Source organism: Sciurus vulgaris (assembly GCF_902686455.1).
Source record: "Sciurus vulgaris genome assembly, chromosome: 11".
Classification (NCBI taxonomy): Eukaryota; Metazoa; Chordata; class Mammalia; order Rodentia; family Sciuridae; genus Sciurus; species Sciurus vulgaris.
The window spans coordinates 23,103,360-23,112,968 of NC_136472.1; positions in this window are offsets into that span (position 1 = coordinate 23,103,360).

Genomic DNA, 9,609 nt, shown 5'->3' on the forward strand with positions numbered 1-9,609 from the left:
CTCATCCAAATGTTCTAAAAATAATTATTTTTTTTGTTTACATATCATGTAAAATATAATATCCCATAAATTCAAGTAATAAAAACAGTGGATTCTTTTTTGTACTTGTAACATATATCACTTGTCATTTGGCAAACTTTAATAAATATTAATCAGGATGTAACATTAAACCAAATATACTTGGTATATTTGAATTAATTTGTGTTTTGCCAACTCAGTTTTCCCAGTTCGAATACCTCCTTTGAGAATACATGAACTATAAGACATTTGCTTTATTTAATTAGATCACAGGACTTTTCAATAAGTATTCATTTTTAGTAGTTCCATGAATTTGCATCTTGGGTCTTATCCTTGATCCACAAATCAATGCATTCAATCACTGCATGTGTGCCTGCAGTCCCTCATGTACCTATGAGTCTTCATAGAACACATGGCTTTTGAAATATTCAATGTGCTATTAATCCCATGCCCTATTTTTGTCTTAGATATTGTAGCTTTTGTTTCTTAAGCAAATTCAAATCAGGTCATCTTTTATCTTTTGTATGTCTGTGCAATTTTTAAGTATGGAATATAATTATAATTCCTTATAATAGCCTTGTAGGCTATTACTCCCATTTGTCACTGATGAAGTTTCAATTGATTTATTTTCTTCTACTTAAATTGTGTCATTTTATGCTTTGGATCATAATTTACACTTTTTACATTGGATGCCATATTTTATCCTTTTACTGGTTATTTTTATTTATACAAGAAAATATAATAATACACTATGACATGATTATAAAAGCCTGAAATATAATTTGTTCTAATTCACTCCCCAGTATTTCCCCTTCCCGTCCTTTCCTCCCGCTCCCTGTTCTCTTCCCTCTACTCTACTGATCTTTCTACTATTTACATAAGAAATATGTTTTAAATTATTGTCCTGTGGATGTGCATGTTGGTGAGAATCACTGTGCTCTATTCATATATGTACATAGGAATGTTATGTCAGATTCATTACACTGAATTTCCCTAAATTTATTGTTTTATCATATAGAATATTATGTATGATTATATTTCTAAATATTCTTGAGCATTGCTGTGGTGCAGTGAGGTAGACCGGAAATAATTTTGAGTTTGTTTCCATATATCTTTCTGAAAAATTCTTATTATATTTTATCAATCTAGAGAAATATCCATTCTAATAATGACACACTATTGAGTAAAGATTTTTCTAAGTACTCAACCCAAAGACTTGCCCCTGTACTGTGAGGATCCCTGTCCAACTGGTGAAAATAGACACTGTTCTCAACCCTGAGTGCCAGGCACTGTTCTCTCTAGTGGATCTGGATAGACATTCTGCAACTCCAGGCAATTTCCTCAAATGCATGTACTATGCTGAATATTGAGAGAATTTCTCTCTCTCTCTCTCTCTCTCTCTCTCTCTCTCTCTTTCTCCCTCCTTCTGTCCCTTCCTCTCTCTCTCTCTCTTTTCCTTTCTGCCTCTCCCTCCCCCTTCTCCAACTCTATATCTGGAGACCTTCAACTCTCAGTAACTTTGGTCTCTTCAGACTCACACTTTCACCTTCTCAGTTCAGAGCATGTCCCAGGATCTTCCTGATCGCCTTCTGTGAAGACAGCATGAAAAATTTCCAAAAGTAACAAGCAGATCTGCTTGTTTGTCTCCCGCCTCTCAATGATCACTGTTAATTATTTTCTGTTGTCAAGTGCATTGGAGATCATTGTTCCTTTTGTCCTGGCTTGCTTGCTTATGATAGACAGGAGGATAAATGTTCTCTGTGTTTCCCCATCATGGCCAAACGTCAAGTTCCAAGAACCAGTCTAAATGAATATTGGAAAATGTATATATACTTCTTCAATTATGTCAAAAATAAAAATCAGTTGTTCATTTTAATAAGTTCTTAAATATAATTAGTCAATCCCTTATCACTTTCTGAGTATATACGGGGAGAGAATATTTATCTATATTTATATATAAATAATATATGTATATTTATGTATAAATTATATATATATAAAATTTCTCAACCAGTAAATCAACTTAGGAACACTTGGATTTAAAGAAAAGAAAGGTTCAGGAATAGTTTCACATAAAAAGAATTCATGCTTTACATATGACAGGAAAATACAATGTATGACTTTGTATGTTCTTTTGCTAGAAAAAGGATATTATTGAGAGTGTTAGTTAAGTGGCAAATGAACTGTGTGGATTGTGTAATAGTATTGTCCAAATGTCAACTTCTTGATTTTGATAACCGTGTTATGGTTATTCATGAACTTTCTGGAATTTTGGAAAGGCCTCAAGTTTTAAGACTAAAGGGTCATCATGTCTACAATTCACTACTCAGACTTCAAGAAAAAACTATCAATATGTTTATACATGTAAATGACAGAATTTCAGAATGAAAAATGATAAAAGCATATGTCTATAATTATATATATATATGCAAAATCAAAAGAGATAAGAGACTAAACAAATATGGAAAAATATGAATAAGTGGTAAGAAACTGGTGGAATGTTCTCCAGGATATTTTGCAACTTTTATCTGAGTCTGAAAATATGTAACACTTAAAATTTTTAAAACAGGGATGGGGTTGTAGCTCAGTGGTAGAGAGCTTGAATCAATAGCATGAGACACTGGGTTCCATCCTCAACATAACATAAAATCAATAAATAAAGATATTGTGCCCATCTACTATTAAACATATATTTTTTAAATTTTTAATTCAAAAAAATTATATATAAACTGTAAAATTACCAAAAAAGAATCAATGGATACTATTCACTCCATTTATGCAAACAGCTCTGAAGACCTGACCATCATCACCAGGTAACAGTACCTACCACACATGCCCAGGCATGACTTCTAGATATTGTGTCTGGCATGGATGCTTTCTAAAGTCCATTACCTTATGCATTGTTTTTAACCTCCTTTAAACAAAGCCTTTAAACAAAGCCTTTAAACAAAGGTTCACAGTTTGTGCAGATGTAAAATGGATTCAGTAATGGCATCTGACTCAAGGTAACATTGAAAGAAATAAAAACTCACAGTACTACGGAAGGAAACCTACATCATGTTCTTGGAACAATTCCTGACAATGCCATAATTTTATTCTTCTTTATGGCTAAGCAACATTCCTCTGTGTATATATATATATATATATATACACACATATAAAGAACATACAAAGTCATACATTGTATTTTCCTGTCATATGTCACAGTTTCTTTATCCATTCATCTGTTGAAGGGCATCTAGATTGGATCCACATTCTAGATATTGTGAATTGAGCTACTATACATATTGATGTGGCTGAGTCACTGTAGTATGCTGATTTTAAGTGCTCTAGTATAACTGAGGAATGGGATAGTTGGGTTAAATAGTGAAATCATTCCAAGTTTTCTGATGAATTTCCATACTGTTTTGCAGAGTGACTGCACCAATTTGCAACCCCACCAGCAATGTATGAGTGTATCTTTTTCCCCACATCATCTCCAATACCTATTATTGCTTGTGTTCTTGATAATAGCCATTCTAATTGGGTGATGAATTCTTAGGGTGGTTTTGATTTGTATTTCTCCAATTACTAGAGATGCTCAACATTTTTTATATATTTGTTGATTGATTATATATCTTATGTGAAGTGTCTGCTCATTTTATTAGCACATTTACTGATTAGGTTATTTGTATTCTTGGTGTAAAGTTTTTTGAGTTCTTTATAAATTCTGGAGATTAGTACTCTGTCTGAAGTGCATGTGGTAAAGATTTTCTATAGCTTCTCTCTTCACATTATTGATTGTTTCCTTTCCTGAGTAAAACCTTTTCCGTTTGAATCCATCAGATGTATTGATCCGTGCTTTTATTTCTTGTGCTTTGGGAGTCGTGTTAAGAAAGTCTAGTCCTAAGCTGACTTGATGAAGATTTGGACCTACTTTTTCTTCTATTTGGTGCAGGGTTCTTGGTCTAATTCCTAGGTATTGATCCATTTTGATTTGTGTTTTTTGTAGGATGAGAGATAGGGGTTTAATTTCATTTTACTGCATGGGGATTTCCAGTTTTCCCAGCACCATTTGTTGAAGAGGCTATATTTTCTCCATTGTATGTTTGTGGCATCTTTTTCTACTATAAGAAAACTGTATTTATGTGGGTTTGTCTCTATTTCTTCTATTCTGTATTATTGGTCCACCTGTCTATATTGGTGCCAATACCATGCTGTTTTTGTTACTGTAGCTCTGAAGTATAGTTTAAGATGTGGTATTGTAATATTGCCTGCTTCACTCTTCTTGCTAAAGATTTCTTTGGGTATTCTGGGTGTCTTATTTTTCCAAATGAGTTTCATGATTGTTTTCTCTATTTCTTTGAGGTATGTCATTGAGATTTTAGTTGGAATTGCATTGAATTTGTATAGCACTTTTGGTAGTATGGCCAATATGACAATATTAACTCTGCCTATACAAAAACATGGGAGATCTTTCCATGTTCTAAGGTTTTCTTTAATATTTTTTTACTGTTCTGTAGTTTTCATTGTAGAGGTCTTTCACTTCTTTTGTTAGATTGATTCCCAAGTATTTTTTTTCCCCCCTGAGGATCTTGCGAATAGTATAGTTTTCCTAATTTGTCTTTCAGAGGATTCATCATTTATGAATAGAAATGTGTTAGATTAATGAGTGTGGATTTTATATCCTGCTACTTTGCTGATTTCATTTATTAGTTCAAGAAGTTTTCTGGCAGAATTGTTTGGATCCTTTAAATATAAAATCATGTTGTTGGCAAATAGTGGTAGTTTTAGTTCTTCATTCCTATTTGTATCCCTTTAATTTCTTTGATCATCTTATTTCTCTGACTAGAGTTTCAAGAGTGATGTCAAATAAAAGTGGTGGAAGAGGGCGTCCCTGTCTTATTCCAGTTTTAGAGGGAATGCTTTCAGTTTTTCTCCATTTAGAATGATATTGGCCTTCGGCTTAGCATAGATAGCCTTTACAATGTTGAGGTATGTTCCTACTATCCCTATTTTATCTAGTGTTTTGAGCAAGAAGGGGTGCTGTATTTTATCAAATGCTTTTTATTTATCTATTGATATGATCATATGATTCTTAACTTTAAGTCTGTTGATGTGGTAAATTACATTTTTTGATTTTGGATATTGGACCAACCCTGCCTCTCTGGGATGAACCCACTTTATCATGTCGGACTGTCCTTTTAATATGTTTTTGTATGCAGTTTCCCAGAACTTTGTTGAGAATTTTTGCATCTGTGTTCATCAGGAATAGTGGTCTGACGTTTTCTTTCCTTCATGTGTCTTTGTCTGGTTTTGGTATCAGGATAACACTAGCTTCATAGAATGAGTTTGGAAGGGTTCCCTCTTTTTCTTTTTCATGGAAGACTTTGAGGAGTATTGGAACTATTTCTTTGAAGGTCTTGTAGAACTTGACGGAGAATCCATCGAGTCCTGGGATTTTCTTGTTTGATAGGCTTTTAATGGCTTCTTCTATTTTATTGCTTGAAATTGATCTGTTTAAATTGTGTATATCCTCCTGATACAGTTTGGATGGATCATACATCTCTAGAAATTTGTCGATATCCTCAAAATTTTCTATTTTGTTGGAGAATAGATTTTCAAAATAGTTTCTAATTATATTTTGTATTTCAATTGTGTCTGTCTTGATGCTTCCTTTTTTCATCACAAACTTAGGTAATTTGAATTTTCTCTGTCCTTCTCTTCATTAGTGTAGTTAAGTGTTTATCCATTTTTTTTTCAAAGAAACAAGTTTGTTCTGTTTTTTCAATATTTTCAATTGTGTCTTTTATTTCAATTTCATTAATTTCAGCTCTGAATTTAATGATATCCTGTGTTCTACTACTTTTGGTTTTAATCTGTTCTTTAGGGCTTTGAACTGTAATGTTCATTTGTTTGTAGATTTTTTCTTCTTTAATTGAGTGCATTTCATGAAATGAATTTTCCTCATAGTGCTGCTCTCATAGTGTCTCTTCTGGTTTTTAGGATTTGGGCTGGGAAATCTGCTGATATCCATATTGGCTTCCCCTATGTAATCTGATATATTTCTCTTGCAGTCTTTAAAATTCTATCTCTAAGTGTACGTTGAGCATTTTCTTTACAATGTGCCTTGGTGTGGATCTGTTGTAATTTTGTACATTTGGTATCTTGTAGGTCTTTTGCATTTGATTTTCTATTTCATTCTTCAGATTTGGGAAATTTTCTGATATTATTTCACTGAAAAGATTGTTGATTCCTCTGGTTTGTATCTCTGTGCCTTCCTCAATCCCAATGATTCTTAAATTTAATCTTTTATTTTTTATTTTTTGTTTGTTTTTTGGTTTTCTTTTGTTAGTTACTCCAATTCAATCAGTACATGTTGCATACATGTATTAAAATATCATACTCTACTCCATAAATATGTATAATTATACTGTTAAAAATAAAATGAGGTACATTAATTTTTTAAATTTATATTTCTTGTAAACAAATGGGATACATCTTGTTTCTCTGTTTGTACATGAGGTGGAGGCATACCATTTGTGTAATCATACATTTACCTAGGGTAATAGTTTTTGACACATTCTGTTATTCTTTTCCGTCCCCCCACCCTTCCCACCACTCTCTTCCCTCTATACAGTCCCTCCTTGCTCCATTCTTGCTGCCCTCTCACTCCCCATTATGTGTCATCATCCACTTATTGGTGAAATCATTCCTCCTTTGGTTTTTTGAGATTGGTTTATCTCACTTAGCATGATATTCTCCAATTTCATCCATTTGCCTGCAAATGCCATAATTTTATTATTTTTTATGACTGAGAAATATTCCATTGTATATATATATATGCCACAGTTTCATTATCCATTCATCAATCGAAGGGCATCTAGTTTGGTTCCACAATCTGGCTATAGTGAATTGAACAGGTATGAGCTTTGATATGGCTGTATCTCTGAAGTATGCTGATTTTAAGTCCTTTGAGTATAGGCCAAGGAGTGGGATAGTTGAGTCAAATAGTGGTTCTATCTCAAGTTTTCTAAGGAATCACCACACTGCTTTCCAGAGTGGCTGCACTAATTTGCAGCCCCACCAGCAATGTATGGATGTACCTTTTTCCTCACATCCTCTCCAACAACTATTGTTGCTTGTACTCTTGATAATTGCTATTCTAATTGGGGTGAGATGGAATCTTAGGGTAGTTTTGATTTGCATTTCTCTTATTACTAGAGATGTTGAACATTTTTTCAAATATCTTTTGATTGCTTGTAGATCTTCCTCTGTGAAGTGTCTGTTCATTTTCTTACTCCATTTGTTGACTGGGTTACTTGTAATTTTGGTGTAGAGTTTTTTGAGTTCTTTATATATTTTGGAAATTAGTGCTGTATCTGAAGTGTGAGTGGCAAAGATTTTCTCTCACTCTGTATGCTCTCTCTTCACATAGCTGATAGTTTCCTTTGCTGAGAGAAAGCATTTTAGTTTGAATCCATCAGATTTATTGATTCTTGCTTTTATTTCTTGTGCTATGGGAGTTCTGTTAAGGAAGTCTGATCCTAAGCCAACATGTTGAAGATTTGGACCTACTTTTTCTTCTACAAGGTGAAGAGTCTCTGATCTGATTCCTTGGTCCTTGATCCATTTTGAGTTGATTTTTGTGCAGGATGAGAGATAGAGGTTTAGTTTCATTCTGGTTCATATGCATTTCCAGTTTTCCCAGCACCATTTGTTGAAGAGGCTATCTTTTCTCTATTGCATATTTTTGGCACCTTTGTCAAGTGTGAGAAAATTGTATTTATTGGGTTTGTGTCTGTGTCCTCTATTCTGTACCATTGATCTACCTGTCTATTTTGGGGCCAACACCATGCCATTTTTGTTACTATTGCTTTATAGTATAGTTGAAGTTCTTGTATTGTGATACCCCCTGCTTTACTCTTCCTGTTAAGGATTGCTTTAGCTATTCTGGGTTTCGATCTATTTCTGTGAAGTACATCATTGGGATTTTAATTGGAATTACATTGAATCTGTATAGCACTTTTGGTAGTATCGCCATTTTGACAATATTAATTCTGCCTATCCAAGAACATGGGAGATCTTTCCATCTTCTAAGGTTTTCTTTAATATTTTTTTACTGTTCTGTAGTTCTTATTGTGGAGGTCTTTCACCTCTTTTGTTAGAATGATTCCCAAGTATTTTTTTTTTGAGGCTATTGTGAATGGGATAATTTTCGAAACATCTTTCTGAGGATTGATTCATCACTTATGTATAAAAAAGTAATAGATTTATGATCATTTTTCTTATATCCTGCTACTTTATTGAATTAACTTATGAGTTTTAAAAGTTTCCTGGTGGAATTTTCTGGTTCTTCTAAATGTAGAATCATGTCATCAGCAAATAGGGATAGTTTGAGTTCTTCTTTTCATATTTGCATCCCTTTAATTTCCTTGGTCTAATTGCTCTGACTTGAGGACAGTGTTGAACAGAAGTGGTGAAAGAAGGCATCCCTTCCTTTTTTCAGTTTTTAGGGGGAATGCTTTCAATTTTTCACCACTTAGAATGATATTGGCCATGGGCTTTGCAGAAATGGCCTTTACAATGTTAAGGAATGTTTCCAGTATCCCTATTTTTCTAGTGTTTTCAGCATAAAGGGATGCTGTATTTTATCAATGGTTTTTCTGCATCTATAAAAATCAGCATGTGATTCTTCACTTTAAGTCTGTTGATATGGTGAATGACATTTATTGATTTCTGGATGTTGAACCAACCTTGCATCCCTGGGATAAAACTCACTTGATCGTGGTGCACTATCTTTTTAATATACTTTTGTATGGGATTTGCTAAACTTTTGTTGAGAATTTTTGCATCAATGTTATTAAAGATATTGGTCTGAAATTTTCTTTCCTTAATATGTCTCTGCCTGGTTTAGGTATCAGGGTGATATTGTCTTCATAGAATGAGTTTGGGAGAGTTCCCTCCTCTTCTATTTCATGAAATACTTTGAGAAGTATTGGAATGAGTTCTTCTTTAAAGATTTTGTAGAACTCGGCTAAGAAACAATCTGGTCCCGGGCTTTTCTTTGTTAGTAGGCTTTTGATGACTTCTTGTATTACATTACTTGAAATTGATGTATTTAAATTTAGCACATCCTCCTTGTTCAGTTTAGGTAATTCATATGTCTCTAGAAACCAGTTGATGTCTTTGAGATTATCTATTTTGTTGGAGTATAGATTTTCAAAACAGCTTCTAATTATGTTTTGTATTTCACTCGTGTGTGTCATGTTATTTCCTTGTTCATTCCGAATTTTAGTAATTTGAGTTTTCTCTCTCCTTCTCTTTGGTAGTGTGGCTAAGGGTTTATCGTTTTGTTTATTGTTTCAAAGAACCAATTATTTATTTTGTCAATTTTTTGTATTGTTTCTTTTGTTTCAATTTCATTGATTTCAGCTCTGATTTTAAATATTTCCTGTCTTCTACTTCTTTTGGTGTTGCTATGTTCTTCTTTTTCTAGGTCTTTCAGTTGTAGTGTTAGGTCATTTATTTGTTGTCTGTATCTTCTTTTATTGAATGTGCTTCATGAAATAAATTTTCTTCTAAGTACTGCTTTCATAGTGTTCCAGAGAT